Source organism: Colius striatus, chromosome 13 (assembly GCF_028858725.1).
Source record: "Colius striatus isolate bColStr4 chromosome 13, bColStr4.1.hap1, whole genome shotgun sequence".
In the NCBI taxonomy this organism is placed as follows: domain Eukaryota; kingdom Metazoa; phylum Chordata; class Aves; order Coliiformes; family Coliidae; genus Colius; species Colius striatus.
The window spans coordinates 12,088,787-12,112,522 of NC_084771.1; the positions used below are offsets into that span (position 1 = coordinate 12,088,787).

General features: G+C 40.4%; 1 protein-coding gene across 4 annotated transcripts in view; it reads left to right on the plus strand.

Moving 5' to 3' along the window:
* The first annotated feature begins 1,739 nt into the window (after positions 1–1,739).
* The window catches only part of LOC104562855 (5-hydroxytryptamine receptor 2A), a 90,340-nt gene continuing 68,343 nt past the window's right edge, over positions 1,740–23,736 (plus strand). For 3 of the 4 annotated variants that reach the window (XM_062006536.1, XM_062006539.1, XM_062006538.1), the window contains exons 1-2: positions 2,839–3,089; positions 9,904–10,327. The gene's annotated coding sequence lies outside the window, so the exon portion shown is untranslated. Of the gene's footprint in view, positions 1,759–2,838; positions 3,090–9,903; positions 10,328–23,736 lie in introns of those variants that run through there. The other variant, XM_062006537.1, reaches the window with a different exon arrangement.

Genomic DNA, 23,736 nt, shown 5'->3' on the forward strand with positions numbered 1-23,736 from the left:
TCCAAGAGACCTCTGAAACTAGGAAGCCACATCTGCATTATTGTTAAGAATATTTGGGGCTATTATGGGAGCACTGCTGCAGTGCTTAGGAACCCATTGCAGATCAGAAGAGACTGAACCAATAGGAGCACATCCACAGTGCCCTCTTTGCCTTCACTGACATTGGTGTACACAAACTTTTAGTGTAGTCTGAAACTGGACTTGAATCACACAAAATATTTCTTTGCTAGAGTAATGTTAGCATTAAAAAAACAAATAAAAATGCCAACAGCTTTCCTGGCAGTGTGAGTAGCATAAATGTACTGCCACTCTTAAAGCATTTGCCATAACCTTGGTCATAGCAGACTAGGCAAAATGTGGTCTCTTTTTGTAAAGCCAAAGCTATCATTTTCTTTCAAGGGGAAACTTTAGGAAAAACATACTTCTGGAAGGTAAATTTTGCTGTTGCTTTTAAGCTGCCCAGCAACTTGCAGTTGTTTCATTGTTTGGCTTTTTTCTTTTTCCTAAGTACTTTCCCTCACAAATAAAACACAGCAAATAAATTATTGACATTATCTAAAATAATGTGCAGCAATTGCATTTGGCTAATGTGTTGATTCTTCTTGATTTCGAAAAGAAAAATATGGTGCCTATGGTTGAAGTTCAGACTTGTCATGCAGAACCTCACCACTAAATGGGAGACTTTAAAATCCTAATACAGGCTCATTCTTTAGAGAGGGACCGAGTGATCGTTAAAAGTGAGAAAGCTACATCAAGAGACATGACAAGGTTCATTAAAGCCCAATTACAAAATTCATTTTAAAACTAGGCATCCTATCCCTTTTATCTCCCAAGCAAAACCAATAAAACTTTCATTACATACAAGTAAATAGGTATTTTAAGTGTATTATGGAAGTAAATAATCTTCATGTTTAATTCATCTCCTTGGATGGTAATTGATGTCCATTAGAGATTTTGACAAGGCATTAGGTAGGACCAGCTTTGTCATAACACCATGTAGCATTGGATGCATGATTCTCACTTGTCCATTGTAGGAATTTTATCAAGTGAATCGAGATAAAAATTATTTGCAGAAGGATTGTGAAGGATCTTTTTTAAAGAATTCATCTGTTTTCTGAGCAGTGCAATCTTGGCATACACTCAAAAAGCCATACATGACACATATGACTTGGCACCTTTACATTGAGGGGTTTTTAATGATTCTTTAACTACTTCTGTAAGTTTTATTCATTTTAGAATCATGTTCTTTTCAGTCATTGGATGTCAGCCACAGAGTGACCTCCTCCACCCTGGCTGGTTGATTACAGAATATGAGTTTTGTGAGACTCATAGTTCTGTGGACATTTATAACACCAGTAAATCCAGGTAAAATTCAGCTATTAGGCAGCTCCTATATCCTATGGCTCTTCATGCTGCTCTTGAATCCTTTTTTGCACCAATGAACCTGCCAAACATGCAGAGTTTCTTATGCCAAAGTAGAAGTCTTGTGGAGCCAATTCTGTTCCCCAATGTCTGCCTTTGCCCTGGCTTCATTTCCTCTGCACTACAACTTATCTGTGTGACACTGTGGAGCCTTCTGCAACCATGCAAAACCTTTAAATAAACACTGTATTTTGGACTGAGTGCAGGCGTGGGGACTGGGGTGATGGCTTTTCAAAGTGCTGCTTTGTGGCTGTTCAAACGCTGTGTTTGTGGTGTGTGCTGCAGAGCAGATGCTATGTGCCTGCAAAATTACTTGTTGGAAGAAGATTAGGAAAGGTAAATGAGTTCTGTGATGCTTTTTTATTGCATTTATCACAATTACTTGCAATTCATTTTGGAATGTTTCAGGAGTCTTACAACAGAAAGCAGAGTTTTATATAAGCAAATCATATGGATGGTAATGGCACATTTCAGGGAAAGAGATGCCCATTGTGCTCTCACTCTAAATCTTGGCCATAATGAGTTTAGGAGAGTTTTTAATTCTCAAATTGGTGGTATTTAAAACTTTGCTGGAAGTTGCCTCAGCTTAGTTCTTAATCCTGGGATAGGTCATTAGGGACTGCAGTGTTTTGACTCCGCCACAAGAAATGATTCCATGAGTTTTAAATACTATTTATTGGTACTGACCCTACCATAACAGTATGGCCCAGAGAAAACTCATGTTAAAGATTCATAATTTTCAATGTAAATCACTTTGGACTTTGCATTAAAGGGGAAAACACTCAAAAGATATTATTTCCCAACTGCAGTTATAAAAATACTGTTCTAACCTGAAAAAAACCACTGATATGTGGGAAAATCCCCAGAGAAGCCTTTAACACCTGAAACCAAGGCAGCCCACTGACTCAGTTGTTATTTCCTAGTGTTCTTAAAAAACTTTTTCAGACACTATCTTGAAAGACTAAGAACTGAATGAAACAAGCTGTACTTTTCCTGTCTTAGTTAGGCTAAGCCTTAAAGTTAACTGTGCAAAGTGTAGTCTTATGGTCTTTAAACATTAAGTAAGTGTTTTGGGAAGGCAATGGCTGTGACAGAGGCCCTTTCTTCACCCTTCTGTGAGCAGTCAGCCAATTATTTTGGTGAGTCCCACCTGAAGGGGCAGAAATAAGCACACTCATTTGAGTAAGAATGGCTCAGTGACTTTTAGATGGTGACAAAATTAGACTTGTAACTATGAACTCATGGGGTAAGTACATTTGATGATTCTGAAACAGCTGTCTTAAATTTGACCCAAATGTTTCCTGCTGATAGGAATGCCACTTCCTTCATTTTGCATATGTTCAGAATTGGTAGCTTATAGCATGTCTGCATCTTGCACAACGTGTATCATTCTGTGAAGAGCAAACTGACATGGAATTTGTTCTTCCCAGTCATAGTGTTTGGAGGTTCAGCTCTCTTTTTGCTGCCTGTACTGCTATCACTCTAGATTAAAAGCTGTAGATATACCAGGGCTGCAGTGAGGGCTTTCAGTGACTTGAATTCAGGCTGCAAAGATGCATTAGAACAATGGACAATGACTTCTGGGAAGATCATGAAAAAGTAAAGTATGGCTAATGGACCTGAGCTCCTCTCTCTTTCCTTTTGGCAGTCATTCATGGTAACGCAAAGTAAGTATAAAGCTTGGTGCCAAGACAAAATGTGATTTATGCTTGCTTTAAGAGATCTTAAAGCCAAGAGGGATCTTTAAGGGCTTCCTTGAATTAATTCCTGTTTGAACTAAAGCTTGAAGCTTAAGCTGGATGTTGCAGAACTGCAGCTCCCTGTAGCATGGCTGTAGCTCCAGGGAGCCAAGCTCACAGACCATCTGTGTCACAGGATTTGGTTCAGCTGGGCACATTGGTGAGCCCACTAGCAGGTTTGTGAGATGGTTTCCATGCTCAGACCTGAGCAGGGGGAATGCTTTGCTGGATAGGGCCATGTGGAGCTCAATGACAGGCTGCCCTGCATCAGCTAGCTTATGTGCCTTGCTGACAGCTACAGGGATGACATCCTGGTGTATGAGGATAAGCCTTGCAGAGCATTTGGACTCTCCTAAGATTAGCATAGGTCACATTTGTGATGCTGAGCAAAACTGATGTGGCAAAATTGATAGAGCAAGTAGCATGAAGAGAGTTTTCCCACTTTGGCAAGCAGGTCAGTGAGATCTAGTGAAAAACAGAGACTGAAGGAGTGGGTGTCTGAGCCTGGTGATGAGCTGAGATGTGCCCAATATCCTGCTTAGCCCAGATGCTGTCTCCTATTTAGGTTAAGACCCCTTTGCTCCTGTGAATTGGTATGTGGAGGTGCTGGACTACATTTCCCACCCCATCTGCTTTGGTGCCATTGAGGACGTTTTTCGATCTGCCCTGTGCTCATTCTTGTTTATTGCATCATTCTGATTGGTTCCATCTCCAGGGAACATGAAGTGTTATGTGTTTTTTGTTAGTCTTTTTAACTGAAACCTAGTGTTTCTCTTTGAAATCAAGCCATTTGAAATACCTTCAGAACAAAAATGACATCTCATCATTTCTATATGAAGATTTCGACCCATCGAAACATTTTAGGTTTATGTACAACCAATATTTAGACATTAGATATTTGCTATTAACATGGAAAGAAAGCTACAATCCAGGGAATTCTCTGGCTAAATATGTAAAATGATATTTAATTGCAAACTGATTTAGTTCAAAAAGGCAGCTGTCACCAGTCTTTTTGTAGGCAAAGGTAGATAAGGTGAGGTCTCTTCTAGCCCCTTGATCATATTATGGTTAGCAACAATTGACTCAAGTCACTAATTACAGAGATAATTTTATTTATAGAATGACTCTTATTTAAATGGAAATCATATTTGATGTTTTCTTTTGTAGCCAGTGCACCTATTAAAATCCTTTTTTGTTATTATTGTTAATTGAATTCCAGCTTTGATCTAAAAGCAGTTTGACACAAAGTGCAGGTAAAATTGATCATCTAATAAATAAGAAGTATTAAAATTTTGTGGTGAGTTGTTTTTTTCTAGATCACCAAGTGTGCTGTTGGTTATGAATTAGAGGTTTCAGGCCTCCAGAAAAATTCAGCAACCTCTTGCTGTCTTCTTACATGCCAGCAAGCCACTCAAGGGAAAAATGAAAGCCATTCTCTGTAAAATAATTATTTTCCTTTATTTAATATTGCTCAGTATTACTGAAATTGTGCTGAAATGTTCCTTCATTCTGTTATTTTGGAGTTCTATTTGCTGGTTTCCAGTTCAATCTTATTTAAAGAGTTTTAGGGTAAGGGTCAGGCATAACCCATCCCCTCACCTCTGTCTCTGTCCCTCAAACCGACATGCAGAGTCATGCAGAGAAAAAGTTGTCCAGCACAGTGTTGCTATTATGGTCAAAATGCAACTGCAGCCTACACGGTCACACTTTCAAAGATTAGAAGAAGTAGAAGAAACATTTTTAATTGTTTATGGACTCAGAGAGATAAAGACTTGCGGCTGAATTGAGATTTATAGCCTTTGCAGTTCATTCTTTGCTAGCTACTTCTTTCCAAGATCTGTAACCACTGTATTGTCCCTGTTTCTGTCCAACTGTTAATTACATTAGTTTGCTGACAAACTGTTATTAAACAACTCCACTCTACTTTAATCACTAGTTTTCTAATTAAATGTCTGTAATGGTTTTGTTCTCAGTCCTGGAATTTAGGCATCTAATTTATTGTTATGTTTGCATCTTTTATGTAGGGTTTTTTTTCCTTCTCAGACATGTTTGCATGGGAGACCTTTTTTCCCAACTGTTACAGTGGGGTTGGAAATGCTGGGTGTGAGGCTCTTCCTTTCTTCAGAGGAAGCAGGCACACGTTTTTGCCATATCCAGTAGCAGATGGGAGTTGCCCACCGTGCATTCTGGCTGTGTCTTTTGTGTTTCCCTGACACAGCCTGCAGCTCACAGTGCCCACCAGTGAACCCTGCTTCAGTAGCTTGTGGACATTTCTGCCTCCTGCATGCTCACATAGCTTGAGGAGGATGGTCTGAAATGGGCCTCCTCAGTGTGGGTGCAGTGTGCTGGGGACTGAGGTGAAAAGAACACATCTCACTCTACTCTGCGCTTGTGAGACTGCATTTGGAATATTGTGTCCAGTTCTGGACCCCTCAGTTCAAGGACAGGGAGCTGCTGGATTGTTCAGCACAGGGCTACCAAGACGATGAAGTGGAGCATCTCCCTTGTGATGAAAGGCTGAGGGAGCTGGGGCTCTTCAGCTTGGAGGAGACTGAGGGGTGACCTCATTAATGTTTACAAATACATAAAGGGTGGGTGTCAGGAGGATGGAGCCAGGCTGTTCTCAGTGATGGCCAATGACAGGACAAGGGGCTATGGGTACAAGCTGGAACACACGAGGTTCCAAAGGAAAAACTTCTTCCCTGTTGAGGTGAGGGAGCACTGGAAGGGGCTGCCCAGATGGGCTGTGGAGTCTCCTTCTCTGGAGACATTAAAATCCACCTGGATGAGTTCCTGTGTGCCCTGCTCTAGGTGGTGCTGCTCTGGCAGGGGAATTGCACTGCATGAGCTTTCAAGGTCCCTTCCAATCCTAGAGATTCTGTGATTCTATGTGAACAGGCTACCCCTCAGTGCTCTTGGATTTACTCAGTACCAGGTAAGTCCATGGGCAAGATTCAGATATCACACCCTCACGTAAAGTACCTCACTTGTTTTAACAGTATGAAATCAACATAGGTGACTTTTCTACCTAAAGCCATACAAATTTCTGTGAGATTCCCTTTTCAGACCAAGAGGAAATCCAGTGTACTCAGGCATAGGCTCAGAGTTTTGCTTGTGGAAGGAAGCTCTGGAGAAACTGGGCTTTAAGTAGAAATATAAATGGAAAAAACCTGAGTAAAACTCTGCTCAGTGTCTCAGTCACAGCAGTTTAAAACTGAGTGAAGTTTTACATTGATTTTCTTTTTGTTTTTTTAAGAGATGACTTGGAGCAGTTGTTTAGCAGCTCAGCTAGTGCTAAACTCAGCCTACAATACACTGAAAAACGTATTAATAACCATATAGAATCATAAAAGCCCTGACATTATCCTGCTACTGCACTGGCTTCAAACATTTACACGTTTCAGGCAAATGGCAACTTAATTCTTAATTAAAATCACTAAGCAAATGCAGATTATATTTAATTTAAATATTTATAGAATTTATTTAAGTTTTCAAAATAGATGAGATGTTGAGCAGCAAAACTGCTAACATCTGAATGATAATTTTACTTTTGAGCCCAATTAAGACACTAGTCAGGAATACAGCTAATAAGTTGCTGTGCTTGAGGAAGTGTTTTATAAAGTGGTATGTAAAGAGAGCCTTTAAAAATTAGTGCTCTCAGGTAAAAGAAAGATTTTCTTCCGTCTGATAGTATTTTAAATGTCTGAATTGTCTCTTTGCTTTCTGGGAGTTGCAGTTCTTGTTATCTTGAACACAGCTTTAAAAAACAAATAGTGAATCAGAGAGATTAAAACAATCTAGCAATCCACTTGATTTTGATAGTGCTGAACAGGTTAAATTGAGGGACATGATTATCCTGTTGATTTTAATTAGTCAACAAGTATAAAGTTAACTATATATGTAAATGTTTTCAGACCAAAAGTATAAGCCTGCAAAAAGAAGAAATTATTCATGTTACGATGTATCACAGTATTCCCCCCAGCAGTATTGTTTTGGTAATCCAGTACATCCTTTGACACAGCATTTTATCCCATATGGCTCAGTCACGAGTAACAGACCAACTCTTTCAGGGACAAGTTCACATTCTTGGCTTCTCACTCCTGTTTTCCTCAAAGCCAGTGTTATTCCCTGCTACACCTTTTGTTTTGTTTGTCCTCGATTGCATTTATCTATCATATACCTAAAGGTGATCAGATCCTACAAGCTTCAGGATGATTTCAGGTAACTATAGCTTTCACTTTGCAAAAATGTTGGTGTTGCCCAAATAATCTGATATCTATGAAATACTTCAGGGCTGGATTTCAACCTGCTGAAAACCTGTTTGTCAGTGTCTCACACTTTCCAGTGTGGCAACAGTGTTCCTGAGATTGAGAGGCTTCTTGTGCCTTTCATACAGATGTCTCAATAGTACCTCTAAACTTGATGTATGGCCCTTTGTTGCTTTTTAACTCTGTATTATGAAGTCTGTAAGAGCTTTTCTGGTTCTCCTTTATAATGCTACTAAACATTATGTGGATTGTTTGAGTTTGTATTTCCTGTGTGTTTGTACACTGCTGTTTGGCTGGGTACATGTTTAATTTTTTCCTCAGTCTCATTATGTTTCATTCCTTGCATCATCTGTCTTGTTAGTCCATAAATCTGATCTAATCACTGTAAATTCTCTGTTTCCTCTAGCTGTGAGTCATCAGCAAGACTAGTCACTTTGGAAACTGTGTTCCTGAAAGGTCATTTTATATAAGATACAAGAGGAGGCATTGTGCAAGGCTAATGCTGGAGGCTTGTCATTTGACTTAGCCTCAAAGCAGCTGCTGCGGTCTGTTCCCTGTTCATAGGCTGACCTTGGTAGCTAATGCATGCTGAGATGTTCACCAAGGTGAATGCCTTTGGCCTCAAACTAGTAGCACAGCAAGCTCTTCACTGGGATTCATGATCTGTATGCAATATAAATTATGTTGTATTTGTAGGATGGCCTGGAAAAGGAGAGCTGTCAGTTCAGAGTTACTTTTGTAAGAAAAAGGATCTTTTAAAAACAGAAGTATTGTGGTATTTAGTGATGCAGAGCCAAGAACATGGAATGTCTTTTCCACCACAGGATCCTCTTGTACAAACAAGAGCACAGTCTCCTGTGCCTCACACTTGGCTCTTCCAAGATCTTCCATTGATTGATACTCTGTATATTTAAATGGTAGATCTGTGGTTTAGCTGAGATCAGTTTCATTCAGTAAATTTCACCTGTTTTCCATGCTTATAGATGTCAGTACCTCCGCTATGCTCTTGCTTCTGTGTGCATCCTGCTTTGAGGCTGGTTTGGTGGTGCAGACACTGTGTGCTGCAACGAACATGCATCTGCTAATGGCCTTCCTTATACTGCTGCTGCTTCTCCTCATCCCTCCTACTCATTTAGCACTTCTTCATTGTGTTAGATATCCACAGGAAACTCTTGGGCAGAGATTTCTATCTTTCTTAGATGCCTGCAGAGCCTCTAGCAGAATGAGCTTTGGCTGGTGCTGCTTTGAGGCTCTAGGGTATGTGTGAGTGTACAGGGTACACTGCTGAGTTTTGTCATTTTATATTGTTAGGCTGTGCAGCAGTGATCTTTTGGAACATGAACTGTTCAGTTTCTCAGACTATGTTCTTCCCTGGTCTTGGCTCCCATACTGGGCTGACTGTCTTTGCCAGCCATGATAAGGTAGTGGCTCACTGCTACATCTCCCACTTGCTGAAGGATACTATTCACAATCTTGGATGTGTGAATTTGAGATTTGTGAATAAAAAAAACAGGACAAAATCTAGATATTGATATTTATTTTTCTTGAATCCCTGCATTCTGTCTTTCATTTCTTTCTGATGTTTCAGGCAGGTATCTGATGATGCTGTAGGCAGAACCAGGGAGAACAAGCAAAGGTGGAAACATGCCACGTTCTGCCTGAAGGGCAGTTTCCAAAGAGCAATTTCTAAAGCCATGTGATAACTTCTATAGCAAAATTTAACTCAGCTGTTTCATAGAGGTTTTAATTAATTAATTAATGTATTTATTTAATTCTGTAGGGTTTAGTAGCTTTTTCATGACCCTCTGAATTTGCTCTGTTTGTGCGTGACTCAGATTGCTTACTTTTGTAACCTGGGGATGTTGAAACATCATGTGTTGTTCTGTATTGGCTTTGATAGTCCATCAGTGCCTGCAAAAGGTGGAAATTCTCCCTGTTGCACAGAAATATGCCATTACATTCCTTTCTGCTATTTTTCAGATATGCTGCTTTAATTACCAAAGTTAATGCTTAGGGGTCTCATTGCTGTAAAACTTTGTTGGCAGATTAAATCTTCCTGGCTGGAGCTGGTTTGCTGTATTTGCAGAGGAGCAATTCAAATGCCTGTGAGCTTGTGTTGGTTGAATCCAGAGAAGAAATTCAGATGTAAACCAGACTAAATAAACGAGTGGAGTGGGGAGTGGTGTGAGCTTTTGCTGGTGTTTGTGTGACAAAAGCTGCTTGTATTTGAAGCTGTTAATTGTGGGCAATTTTTGCTTGATGTTGTGAGATTTGAATTACCCAGAACTATGTTTAATGCCACAACAAATTCTGAGCAAGGCACAGTTGACCAAGTCATTTGATTAATAGGATTTTATCTAAAATACTGATTTAATGGAGATGTTTGAAAAGTACTGTGTAGAAGCCACAGACAGACTTAAATTTCAAGGATGAACGTCATTCTTCATTCTTTCCTCTCTTTCTTTTCCCTAAAGGTCTCCCGGGTGTACTTCAGTCTCCTCCCTGGTGAGCAGATCAGCTTGGTGCCATCTGCAAGTGCAGAGTGCTTTGAAAAGAGCCTGCTGAAGGCATGCTAACAAGACCCTGAGTCACAGATGGAGCAAACTTTCCTAGCTCATGACTGTACAGTGGCCTCAAACGCTCTTTGGAGCAGCCGCCAGAGGAGCTGAACTTTGCTGTTTTCTGCTGTGCTGCCCGGGACCTTTTCCATGTGAGCCTAGGCTGCTGGAAACATTCATCTAGGTGGTACCACCTCGAAGTGGAATACTCTCCCTCCTCTCTGACAGCCTCTCCCTGCTTCAGTCCCTGCCAGTAGTAGCGTGTCACCACACGCCAGATGTGCAGGCAGCTGCAAAGAGCTTCCCTCCCTGAGCACAGGTGCTCTCTTTCAAGAAAAAAGTAAGTGGTGCTCAGTAAATGCTGGTCAAATGTATTACTGTATGTTTGGATAAAAAAGCTGCTCCTTCTTGGGGGGCAGGTGAGGGGGAGAGGGCAGTCCAGAAGTCTGGCAGTGGCTGTGCTGGCTGGATTGGGAAAGAGCCGGTGCCAACGCACTGCCATTAATTTGCCTGGCAAGTCAGGTCTCCCTGATGAGGTGAACCCACGATTCTCTTTAGGAAAGGTTTACTTGATTTAAAATGCTTTGTAGGAAACTACTGTTTCTGACTTCTTCTAACTTTTAACTAGCCCCAATTCATCTCTGGTGAGAACACACAGAATTACTGTTCATCTGTCTCATTTCTTTAATGTCCAAGGTGAACCTCAGGGGACTAAAGCTCTGAACCAAGTGGCTTCAGGTCATTCATCTGGAAAACAGAGCCACTTAGACCTTTGTGAAGAAAATATTTTAGTAATCAGTGCAAGAGGCCCAAGTGTATGGACTTGGAAAAAAATGCCAGTGTAGTAATTACAAACATTTTATCACAATAACACCGATGATGCCTTTCCGTTACTGTGTTTCTTCTTCCCTGTAACTACAGGACAGAGCTGATTTTGCATCCTCTTCTGTGTTTCCACATTACAAATGCTTTGTAATTTAAAATTGATAGTTCAGAGCTGGACATGAGCAGAGACATTTTTCTCAGCTAAAACCATTGGAATGGTTGAGAAAGCAAGGCAATTAGGAAGGGAACACTGTTGCCTTCCCAGCATTGTACATCTTCCCACTCGAGGAGGGAAACGCCCAGGTCTCTGCTCTCTTGTAGGAAGGGGGAGAAGGGTTGCAGAAACAGAGGGGCTGCAGGGATGACTCCTGTGAGAAGCTGCCAGAAGCTTCTCTGACTCCAAGTCAGGCCTGTCTCTGGCCAAGGCTGTGACAATCGATGATGGTGGTAGTTCCTCTGTGATAACATATTTAGGGAGACAAAACCTGCAGCAGAGAGGAAATGGTTTCATACAATAGAAGTTACTGCCTGTTTTAATTAAAAACATGGAAAAATACAAGGAGCAGAAGTGATGTGCCTTGAGGAGCTGTGTTGTTACTTGTAAGAGTAGAAGCCTTTGCAGTGCCTTCAACAGGCTGGATTACATCACTGAAAATTGTCAAGATTGGTTTTTGAGCAATATTAGTGAGGAAGGAGCAGAAAGAAAATAATTTTAACTTTATGAGCCCTAAATGTTAATCTAGAAGATTTTCACTGGCTTCATAAAAGCTGCTGTAGAATTAATCTAAAATTATAGCAAAGATGATTTATCTCCTTTTCTTAGTTTTCTCTTTAAGCCTCTTGATTTTTAATGTGTGACCTTTGTCCCTTAAAATCTAGAAAAGTGTTTTTGAAGTTCACGGACTACAAAACTGACAGGCACCAATCTTGGAGGGTGTTTTGAGAAACACTTTAGCAGGCAGCCAGGAGACAGATTTGCACACAGGGATGAGACTCTGGTGAGGAGTCTCACAGATGATGGGAGACTTGTGAAGTCTCTGGCTGCTGCAGCACATCCTCCTCTGATGGAAGTAGAAGTGGGATGTTTTTCACCCCAGCGCTCTGCATGGTCACTCATTTTGTCAATGGATCCTTGATTCTGCAGAGATTTGGGGAGCAGCAGATCCAAGTGGCCAGTTCAGTTTGAAAGAGCCTTCTTAAGTACAGGTAAGACAAGAATCAATGGCAAATGGTCTGGCACTGGCAGCAGAAGTAACCAGTGTGTGTTTCACAAAGCAGACTCTTATCTTACTCTTTGAGAAATTCTATTTGGACGGGTCCATCAAAGAACAGACTTTAGAAAGACTTTTCTAGAAATGGCACTAAAAAGGTTGTGGAAGCTGTTATGTAAGTTCTGCTCAAGGAAAGTATTTGCTTTTCTTCTCCTGGCAAGGGTGGGAATGATTTGTTTGAATTTGTCTGAAATTGAATGAGAAAATAGCTTTCTGGAGAAGAAACAAACAAAAGCTTTAACAGCACCAACTCATTAGAATGAAGATGTGTAATTCTGGAGAGGGTAACTGTTTCCATGAAAAATCCATGGTTTCCCTCAGCAGTAAAAATGCTGTGAAACTGTTTCTGGAGAAGCATTTCTCCTTGTGATAGCTTCAGCAGAATTGCTTCTTGCTTCTCAGGAGAGGAAAAAGTCCTGCTAAGCTACTATAGTGTGCTCTGTGCAATCACCTACAGGATTTACCAACTGCTCTGCTAATCACCTGGTGGGTGCAGAGGTTAGGATGGTGTCAGTGTTCAGAGACCAAGAAGAAGGGAAGCCACCTCCAGCTGGATTTCATTCAGAGCTGTTTGTTTCCAGAATTGCTAGCAGATTTGAATTACTGCTATTGTTGTCAACAAATTCCTCCTGTCTGTTCTGTAACAATTAAGGTCCTTGGAGGTTTTGGACCACTTTTGTTTCTCAATGTAGCTACAGATTGTGAACATAAGGGTTGCATCAGGTATATTAAGTAACTGAAAGGGAGAGGTTCCTTTCCTTCTGTGTACTTTGGGTAGAAAAACTCCTGCTGACTCCACATTTCTATCTACTGAAAAAGATAACATGGTCAGGTAGCTAAATGCTAACTTGAAGCTTGCCAGCTTTTTAAGTTGATGTGTAATTGCTCTTAGAAACAGCTACTGCTTTGCTGCTAGTAGTGCTGGATAGTGTTTTGTTTCATGACTTAACTCGTTCTATCAGGAACCATTTATGAATGCAAATACAAATGTAAGAGGATAATTTTTTGGGGGAAAAAAGTTGATTTCCTTGAATTCAACACATGTCTATCATAAAAAACCCTGTGTCCTATTCCTGATATGCTCTGTAGCCAAGACCAAGACAGTTGTGCCCTTGGTCTGAGCTATGCAGGTGAGTGACTTTGCTCTTATTATTTGCACTAAATTCATGTAGAGCAGGATGGCTAAAAAAATAATGAGACCAACTCTTTTTTTTGCAACTGTTAACACTGTCCACACTTGGAGTTTTCTTTTCCAGGCAACAGGATGGATTAGTGCAAAGAAAACCCCTGCAAAACATAATATTTATTGCCTCTTTGTCTACACAACCCATTTCTGATGCTTGTGAGATTGATCAGAGGTTCCTTCTCTGTTGTTTCCTACTCTCAGGCTACACATATTGTTGGCCTGTCATCAGTTTCTTCATTATAAAAAGTTTGCCGTGTTCTGCCAGGCAATGGTAGTAGGAAACCAGTGTTTCTAGGGAACAGAGGCAAGCTGTTCTAGTGGATAGAAGCAGCAGAAATGCTGATCCCCTTTCCTTTTCCTCCACATAACACCCACAGGTTTGTGAGTTTATCTTTTATCACCAGGTATGTAGAACCAGCTGTGTTATTAGGGTGGAGCACAACAAAGAAAGTACAGGCAATGTCTTCCAGTCATGAAACGTCTAGGTTTAAGTCTTCAGTGAATATGGGCAGTGCTCTGCTTGCCAAAGATTGATCCTAGGTATGATAAGCCCGTTACCAGAGAAAACCCACCCTTCTGGCTTGCACCTGGCTTGATAAATGATGCCTGAAACACGCAGCTGGACCCTATTGCTCTTCCTTGATTTGTGTCTGTGCTCAGTAGTGCAGATGGATGGTTTCTCTCTCTTGTCCTTTTAAGAGTTTATGAACTGCAGAATAGCTGTTACCTGTCCACTGTGAAAATGGACGAGCTAAATATTTACCAATGCTCTTTTTGGTACCACCAGTAGTGCCTAGAAGTGAGCTACTGAGCTTCAGGTTCATTGTGCCTCCATACTTTGTTCCAGGTCCATACTGATACTGAGACCAAAACAGCCAGAGCGTCCCGATTACTAATGTGCTTATCATTTATAGAGCTTATTTCTTTAGAAAGAGCAAAGAGGATGAGTCTTTCTACTCCATTTCAAAGACCATTTCATTTTATGGTCTGAGCAGAGGTTTTGCTTGTTTTGATTTGGTTTTTTTTCAGTGGAAATAAATTTGATTGAAACTCTTTACTACTGCACTGAATTAAAAGCTTTTTCTACCTATAGGTATTTTAACAATGTAAGGAGAAAGCCAATATCTAGTGACTTCCAGAAGAGACATTTTCATCCAAATTTGGCTTCTGCTGGTCTTGATTCTAGCTGGTTTTAGACACTTCAATAGATTCAGCATCTTCAGTTTTGGGGGGCAATGTAAAAAGGCACAATTAATATTATTGATCTTTGATTTGGGAGAGCATGTGGGTTAAATGACATTTTACGTTTTCTTTTGAAAAGCATTGCAAATTTTTCCTTTTGCAAAACTTCAGATGCACAATGTGAAGGTCAACTTTTCATTTGATATGACCCTTTATTACCTGGGCTTGCTTCTAATCTCATTCTTACAGGTTTTGTATTGCTGCAGTTCTATTGTGCTTCGAGTAAGCGGGACTAAAGCCAGGACTATTGTATTTTCCTGAAGGCTTTGGTAGTTTGCTTTGCATGTCTCAGGAAAGTTAACAGTTCTTTTTGAATCCTGACCTGTGTGTAGTTCGAGTACTAATTTAGCTGCTAGACTGCTCCAAAGCTTCAGCATTAATTCAGGGGATAATCAGTAATCCTGGCTTTCACAAACTTCTGTAAATTTACAGACTTCTAGAGCTTTCTCTTGCAAGGAAATTTCTTAATCTCATTAAAAAAGCAAACAAGAAGCTTAAAGTTGGCCCAAAAATTCTATATTTTTTTAACTTCCAAAGTTAGATCATAACATGCTTGCTCAGCTTGCAAGCAGGTGCATGAAATGCACCTCATTGAGAGCAGCAGATTTGCCCCAGCCTCTGCTGAGGAGACTGATCAACATTACACAGACATGTTCATGTTTTCCTCCCTACTTTTTTTTTTACTCCCCAGTGTCTTCTTGACTAGTAGTGACCAATTATGTCCTAATTGGCTTCTTTCCTTTTATTGACCGTCTCTCCTTTTGAACAGAGGTCAATATTGACCTGCTTTCTCTGCTAAAAAGAGAGAAGGAGAGGAAAAGAGAGGGAGGGAGGAAGGAACAAAGGAAGGAAATCCAAATTTATCTGGCTTGTGAATAACCAGATGTAAAATGTTGCCATTTGCTTTGCAAGTCCTTGTAAAGAGCAGGAGCAGGCACCTATCTATTTCCTTAAGCTTAGCAACTCTCCTGTATCCTGTAGAACGGGATATATCCTATATAAACAGGAATATCACTGTTGTTCCTAACATCTACTTTCCTCTACTTGTTTTAACACTTCCTGAACAGGTTAATCAGTAATTTTAACTGCAATATGTCACTATGACCTGCAGTCATCTAGTAGAGGTTGCATAAGGATGTGTTTTAAGCCAAAGCTGTGGTACACACACTGTATCTTGATTTGTGTCTCTCAGCTCACTTCTTAGCAGACCTTTCTGGAGGCTTTTCCTGGTTTATTCTTAGCTTCTCCTGACACCCACAAATGACTGCAGAAAGATGGGTTATGTCCGTTGTGTAATAACTGTCAGCAGGCAGGACTCCTTCACTTCTTCGGGCCAATAACAAGCAGGAAAACAGCTGACCCTCACCCGGTTTTATTCTGAGCGCTGACGCTGACTCACGGTGCTCTGTAACCTTGTGGGGGATTCTTCCATAAAAGCAGTGATTTATTAAGAGTAGAGGTAGATGGCATTAGAGAAAATAGCTACAGCTGCTGTGATTTATTTGTGTCCATTTGGCAAGCAATCTTGTGCTTATCCTCAATTAAACACCATATTGCCCTGGTGTTCCAGCTACCTAAAACAGGTATGAAAAAAAGCTACTTATTAAAGGACATGTGTCACCATGCAATAATGCTGTTAGGTGCTTAGGGAGGTGACCCCTGCAACCTATTCTTAAATGCACAGTTGTTGGATGTGGTACTTTGTACAGACTAGAGAGACTGGGAGCATATTGTCTCTGCCTGACCTCTTTCTGGGTTTGGGAAAATCTGTTTTAAATTGAGTGTCATCGGGGTTCATGCTTTGCCATTTCCACATGGTAGAAAGAGACATTAGGAGACCTACCTTATGCCAAAGCATCTGGTAGCTACATAAGGCATGACATTAGAAAGCAGCTTGCTATTATAATGGGAAAATACGAAAGGCCCTATCTTCAGACCTTGCAAAATGTCCTTAGCTTGGCATTGTAAAAGTACAAGGTGGTATTTCTGGTGATTTTCACACAGTTATTCTGACTTTGTGTTATAAGCCAGCAGGAAAGTATTGAGGGAACCAAGCCAGCTCATTCATGTCTTCACTGTGGCCTGGGGACTGGCTCATAGGCACAATCACAAAAAGGGATCTGTCAGAAATCCTGCAGTTAAAGTTGCAGCTACCTATGCAACTATCCATCACCCACCACCATTCTTTGACTCTTCAGCGAGTCAGTGACATTTTCTTATGCAAATCCATGTTGTTATTCTTGTGTTTTAGTAAGAAGTAAAAAAAAAAAAAAGACTCCTGGGTTAGAGACAGACAACTCCCTATGCTACTTGACATGAGAGGGACACCTGTGCTGGAAGTGAAGAGTGGTCAATACTTAAGGCTATGTTTAATATCCTGCCTGGTGATCTTTCGTAAGAACGGAGCTGAGAGTGCTAATGCCCAGGGTAGTATGTGCTTTTAATCAGCTTCTCAGTAGTAGGATAATAAACACAGTAATCCTTTCAGTATTCTGCTTCTGTTATCTCTATCTGCATTTTCCAAGGTCACTAAAAGAGTCAGCCATGGGCAGGATTAGCTTCCAAGGAGTTGTACTGTAGAGCAGCAAAAAACATCACACCCAGCAGTATAGATTGTTCTCCTGCTTCCAGCTCATGCTGAGAGAGTCAAACCATGTAGAGAAGAGACTGAGTGGTTTCCCAGGGCACTGATCACAGCAGATTTCCAATATAGCAGGAGCTTCATTTTGTGGTTCCCACGCACAAATTTGTTAGATTCAGACTGAGAATTTCAACTTTCTGCTCTTACCAGGAGACCAAGCTTCTTGGTCTGGGAGAAGGAGGTTATAGCCATAGTTTGGGGATTCTGCTTTGGTTTGGCTTCAACAAACGTATTTAGTTCTGTAAAACAACAACAAAAACCACATACCCACCCCAAAAACCTGTCATGCACTGCATGTACTGATTTCTGGTGGTGAAATTTTTGGTATAACAGTTTGGATGCCATAGCAAAAAGAAGATGCCATTTAAATGTTCAAAGAGTGCTTCTGTTCTCAGCTGTGGTGAATTCTCCCCCTAAGTAGCAGACACCTGTTTGCCCTTGATTTCTTTAGACTCTGGATACAAGAACCAAATCTGGCTGTTTTAATATTAAAGCAGCCTAATATTGAGTTACTCAGGAATGAGCATCTACTCAATCAATCCAAAGGTCCATCCAGACCACGATCCTGTTCCCAACAGTGACCAGTAAAAACTGCCTAGGAAGGAGTCAGGCCAAGGACAAGCACAGTCCTCACCCCTGTCGTCTCACAGCCTCCAGCCATTTCTGACTTCCTAAGCCAGAACTGTTTAGTAGCCCTAGATGGATTGTTTTCTTTCACTGTTTTGTTTAATTGCTTTTTAAACTCATCTACAATTTAGTATTCAATCCATTCTATGCCAATGATTCCAATAGTTTTAACAGGCCATTTTTCAAAGAAGTATTGGAGGATTTTTATAGGTTACAGGAGAATTTCTCCAGTTTACCAGTATGTCACTGCTATTGGTTACTCCTAGCTTTTCACAGGAAAGCATGAAACCTTTGAGATGAACAGTTATTTGTTGAATTTCTTAGAGAAACATATTCTTTGGTCAGTGAGTGGTACACACTGTCATGAATTTAAGAGTTCATATACCATCTAACTTCTGGGTAGTTTAACTGCAGTGTAACTTTTGCCTGTATGGATGTCTTTTGAATGTACCTCTTACCTCTAATTTAGCAGTCTTCTATGCCATTGAGCAGTACATTTTATTCTGCACAGAAAATGCACTGCATTTTTGTTTAGGCCTTGATTTGTTCTTGCCTTGATGTTGCTTTAAGTAGAACAAACAAAGTTTGTCCTGGAATATTAAATAATTAAGTTACTATAGATGTTTTGGTTAATTAAAAGATGTAGCCAAGTGCCAATTTGTAATAGGAGATTTATTTGATTGCCAAAGCCTTGAGGTGCCTTTACAGCAGAGCTCTTGTCCATGCACAAGTTGTGTTGCTTATGTTGTTCACATGGAGCTCTGCAGGCAGTTCTGTCTCCATCAGCCAAAGAGCTCTGTGGTGGGTGTGGTGTGCATGAGGATGGCATTATAACGTGCATGTTGTGTGTGTACATAGCTGATGGAGAAATGAAGAATAGTGGTAACAGATTATAAGCAGCAGGATCAAATAGCACTTTATCATGCTAGAAGAAAATTTATGATCTAATCTGAACTTTTTGCATCACATAAATGACAAAATTTAATCCCTTGTGATTTCAACCCATGAACTTTTTAATTCTAGGAGCTGGCCATGTACCTTTCCTCTCTGTAGCATTAATGTCATGGATAAAGCCCAAGTTTATTGCATACTGTGTCACAGTAATGACTTTCTTTTGTCTACCATGCTGTAAACATCCAAGTCAAATTGTTGACAGTCTGGATGTGTTTTGAAGCAAATGTATTTCCTGAGGTAGGATGTGTTCCACCTTCTCCTTTTGTTAATATATCAATTCTTCTGCCTCAAGATTAGCCTTGTATCTCTTGGTAGTAGCTTTTAATTTGAATTCAGCTATAAACATTGAAGACACTGTCTTAGACATTACAATTGCTTTAAATTCACAGCAGAAATGGCTCATGAACCACCACATGGTTTTCAGACATTCACACTACTGAAATTCAAGCATCTAGCTTATGCTGTGCCAGGCAGCTGTAGAGAATATCTTCCCATATTGGCCATATAGAGCAGCAATGATATTCAAGTTACACTGAAATTGCATAAGGTGAGTTGAGCTCCTCTGCTCAACTGTCTGCTGAGCATCTAACTGCTCTTGAAAGAAGTGGTCCTGCTCAGATTTACCTACCTTGCCTCTTTACTCGAGGCTGTATGTTCTTGGCACTCCTCATGCATGAGTTCTCGCCTTTGCTGAATCCATTAGTGAACTAATTCAACTCATTAATTAGACAGTGAGTATCTCAGCTGGGGGAAAGACAAAAAAGGATAAAAAGCTAGGCTAGTGAGCTGATGCAGCTTATTTCTGAGTGATGAATCTCAGGCACGTTAAAGAGCCAGTCCAAAACATGCCCAAAGTCATGCTTTCCCTAAGGTATCGGATGGAACAGCACTGAAGCATGAAAGTTCTGCAAAGTCCCAACTATCTTAATTTTATCATCTCCCTCTGTTTTCTGCTTGTCTTTTACTGCTTCCAGTCTGATGAGTGGTTATCAGAGTTCCACTTTATATGGAAGGATGTGCTTTGCTCTCATGGCTGAGCAATAAGCTTGAAAACTGAGTGTGCACAGGCCAGGCTTTCTCTAGGAAGCAGGGATGAACCCAGCTGGAGTACATTGTTTGCTCTGCAGCTTCTCTCAGATTTTATTTCCAAGAGAGTTAGTCTTGATTAATCTACTTGTAAGTTGAATGTAAGTGTGTTTACCAATGTTGTACAGACATTGTGTGGCTGAAAGGCTGTCTGAGAGTCTGTGGATAATTGAGTTGCTGTGTAAGCACTTGTAATGAAGGAGTCCTGATAAATTAGCTGTCAGTCTTTCTGTAGAATTTTTCCTGTGAAGATACACCAATATACTGCTGTCTTAAGGATGCTTTGAAATAAGGTCTTAGTTCACCTACAGAAAGAACATGTCTAAATCATAGTCCCATTGCTCTCTGTATCTGTCACAATGTGGTTTCTGAGACTGTAAAGCCAAAAGAAACTCAGGCTGTGGTGGTGTTCGTTTTGTTCTTCCTCCTTCTCCCAAATTGGCAGCTCGCACAGCTCCTGAGTAGCAGCCAAGTATGTAAGTGGAAATTAGGCTATTAGCCACAGGACACCTTCAGGCTTGACCTAAAGCAAGACTTGCTGAGGAGCTTGTGGGGAGGATCCTTCAGCTTCACTCCAGTACATTGTGCTGCCCTTGGGTCAAACCAACCCATAGATTCTGAGGCTGGTGGAAAAGCAAAAGAGTTTTATTAAGATGTGGAGATGAGCTGATTAGTAATGTTGATTTACAGCAATAACTAGCTGATTGGTGAGCTCTGGGTGCAATCTCTATTTCAGGGAAGGCTGTTTTTTCTGTGACAGTTCCTTGGTTTTGTTTATGATTGAAACAGAGTGGCCTTTTATCTCAGTGTTTGGCAGTAGGTGAATCAATTGTACTGTTTTGGCTGCCCTCTGACAGCTTCTCACAAGGTTGCTGGGACTTGAGACAAGCACCAATCAATTGGCTTCTCAGAAAAACGGAGAACTGGCTCTCTGCCATTCTGCCTGGAAATGGGACAAAAAATAATACCATTGCTCTGCTCTCTTCCACTTAGCTGAAATGCCCCCAAAATCCTCAGATCAGAAAAATGATCCACAAAACCAGAAAAATATTGATGTGTTTCTGTTAATAGTGACAGGATTTAGGGTGACTGAAAGACCCAGTCTACTTGGCGTTGTTTGGTGAACTGCAACAGAGAAATGCGTATTGAATAGTCAAGTGCTGATCTGCAAAGAGCCAGTGGTGTGATTTTTGCCTTGGGAAGACATCATGCTTGGATATGAGTGATACACAGCAGGGGAGAAAGTCTGGAGACTCCTGAACTAACAGAACAGGCTTCTCCCTCTGCAGCCAAAGAGCTTTGCTCCCAACTTGCACACTGTACCCTCTTGTTCTCTGCACAGCTGCCTCAGATTTAGGAAACCTGTAAGGGTGGAAGGATGTTGCTTCAAAGATGTGGTAGCAGAAGATGTTGTGGTTATTTAGTCTGCTTTCCCATGTGTGAAAGATCAAAAATGTAAGGATGGATGACAAATGCAGCAGGAGCCACTTGGGGAAACGTTCAGTAGTCTTAAGGCTGGGAGCACACCTGTGAAGAGAGGATGGCTCATATAATTTGTCACAGGGGAAGGTAATTTCCTTTCAATAATGCAAACAAAGAATGTTTTAAGGTTCTCATGATCAAATTAAGAAAGTGTGTACAATTAGCAATGGAGCTGGCCCTTCCTGGAGCTGGTGGAGTGTCCCAGCTGCCAGACTCTGATGCTGATATTCTTTGATACCTGCAACATTCTCATGTCTGGAGGTGACCTCTGGCAGATGAAGGTCATATTTCATAGCATTTTTGAAGATACAAAACCAGTCTGGTTTCAGTATTGTCTGTGGAATGATAAAATGTTTTCCTGTGATTCTTCAGGGTCTGGTACACTCAATAACACAGTTTGCTTTTTCCATTCTTGCTTAGCTGAATTTGAATTGAAAGAGTATGTCTAGAATTAAGCATGTTTATGCCAATTTAAGATCACTTTATTAATAATACATTTGGACCTTGAATAGAGATTAAAAATTATTATATTAGTTACTTTTAGGCAGCTTAATGTTTTTAATGGAGAGAAAAATCCATCTTATATAACTAAGCCTATAATTCTAAATGAAACTGATTTAGCTGATCTGATAAATAATTACTGAAATTGGAAATTAGATAAATTCCAACTCATTAGCATCTGGTTTTAGAACGTGATCATAAAGAAACCTGAACAAGAAAGTGTAGTTGTTGGTAAAGTAATAATTAGAGAGTATAAATGTAGTTTAGTCAAGATTTAAGACTATCTTAACTGCCAGTGCTCATTTTTTCCCCACAATGAAACATAAAAGAGTACTAAAGATTTCTCTGCTGTTATAAAATTGAAGTAGAAGTGAGGGTCATCAAACATTCCCATGAGGCCTATGAATATAATGAATGAAATCAGATCAATCAGTAACTTGTATCGAGTAAGAAATGATAAGTTTATCAACTTGATTTTTCTCTGGAGTTTCATCTGATGTTTATGGGATCGCAGGGTAGAACCGGTGGGAGCAGCATGAGGCAAATGAACAGAAACACAGCAAAAGCTGGAGAAAAAGCTTATCCCACCCACTGCAGAGAAGAAGCCTCAAAGCTGAACATTAATTTGTCTTAGTCTGATATATCTAGTACATCACACACTGTAGTTATGTAGCTGTTTGATATGAGCTGTTGTTAGATGATGCTAACACTTCTTCCATATGCAGGATTTTCTTCGGCTTGTTTGTGGACAGCTGGTGGTCTCTGACAAACTGGCTGGTGATATGGCTTCTGTTCCTCATTTCTAATCCTAAAAATACATGAAATACTTTTTCCATCTTACTCTTCCATGCAGCAGAATAGTCCCAAGAACTAACCATGAATCTATGAAATGCAGGAATCATGGGATCCATGAGACAAGGTGCCTGGGAGGAGTTGTTCTGTGCTAGGGAAGTATCTGGGAATCTCATTTGAAGCAGCAGGAGTCCAGTTGCTTTAAGGATATTTTAGTGTTCTGGATCCACAAAAGACTACTCCTTCCTGAAAATAAGCATCTCTGATAGTTTGAAAATGCTAATATTTCAGTGCCTGTTCTCTACACATTGTTGTGCCTTAGACAGCAGAGAAGTAAGTTGCTCTCATCTGTTTGGAAATGCCTTTCTTGCTGCTGGTGGTAGAGCATGTCCCTACATATTAAGCATGTGTCCTTCTCTGTGCCTCAAAAAGGGTTTTGCTGTAGGGTGGTTAATCCATACTCTGACACATATTTTGGTGAGCAGCCAGAGCTTGTGTACATGTAGAAGAACAGAGCTTTAGGTGCCAAATAGACTTTGGACATGTCGTGATGACTGAAGTGGATTAGAGGAGTCTCTGAGCCCAAGCTGGAGGTAAAGGATAGCAGGATGATGGGCTGAGGCTCAGTCAGGCATCCTGGAGATCCTGAAAAAAGGGGTCAGAGATACCTTTGACTTAAAATTTGTGAGAAGCCATTTTTAGCTCTTGCTCATGGTATTTGCAAAAACTACAGATGGCTGATTTTTTTGTCTTCTGCTTTGTATCTAGTATGCAATGAGTAGTTTCCTCAGTCTGTAGTGATACAGTGCACTGTCATTGCAATGATTCATTACCTAACTATCACTACAAACACAATTTAGCAGCCCAAACCCAACTTTTAGAAAATGCCTGGTATGTTTACAGTATGGGAAAAATACTTGATAACAGGAGTAGATCTGTGGATAATTAGAGGTGGGGGTCAGGGCCACAGATAATACATTATCGAAGTGGCTAGTTCTATAAATATGTTGTTAAAATTCAGAAGTACTGGAAAGCAAATTAACAAAGAATAAAGGCCCAACTGTTCAGTTGGCCCCAACATAGCCCCTAAATCTGTGTGAACAAATGTTTATGAGCAGAATTAGCCCATTTGGCTATACAAT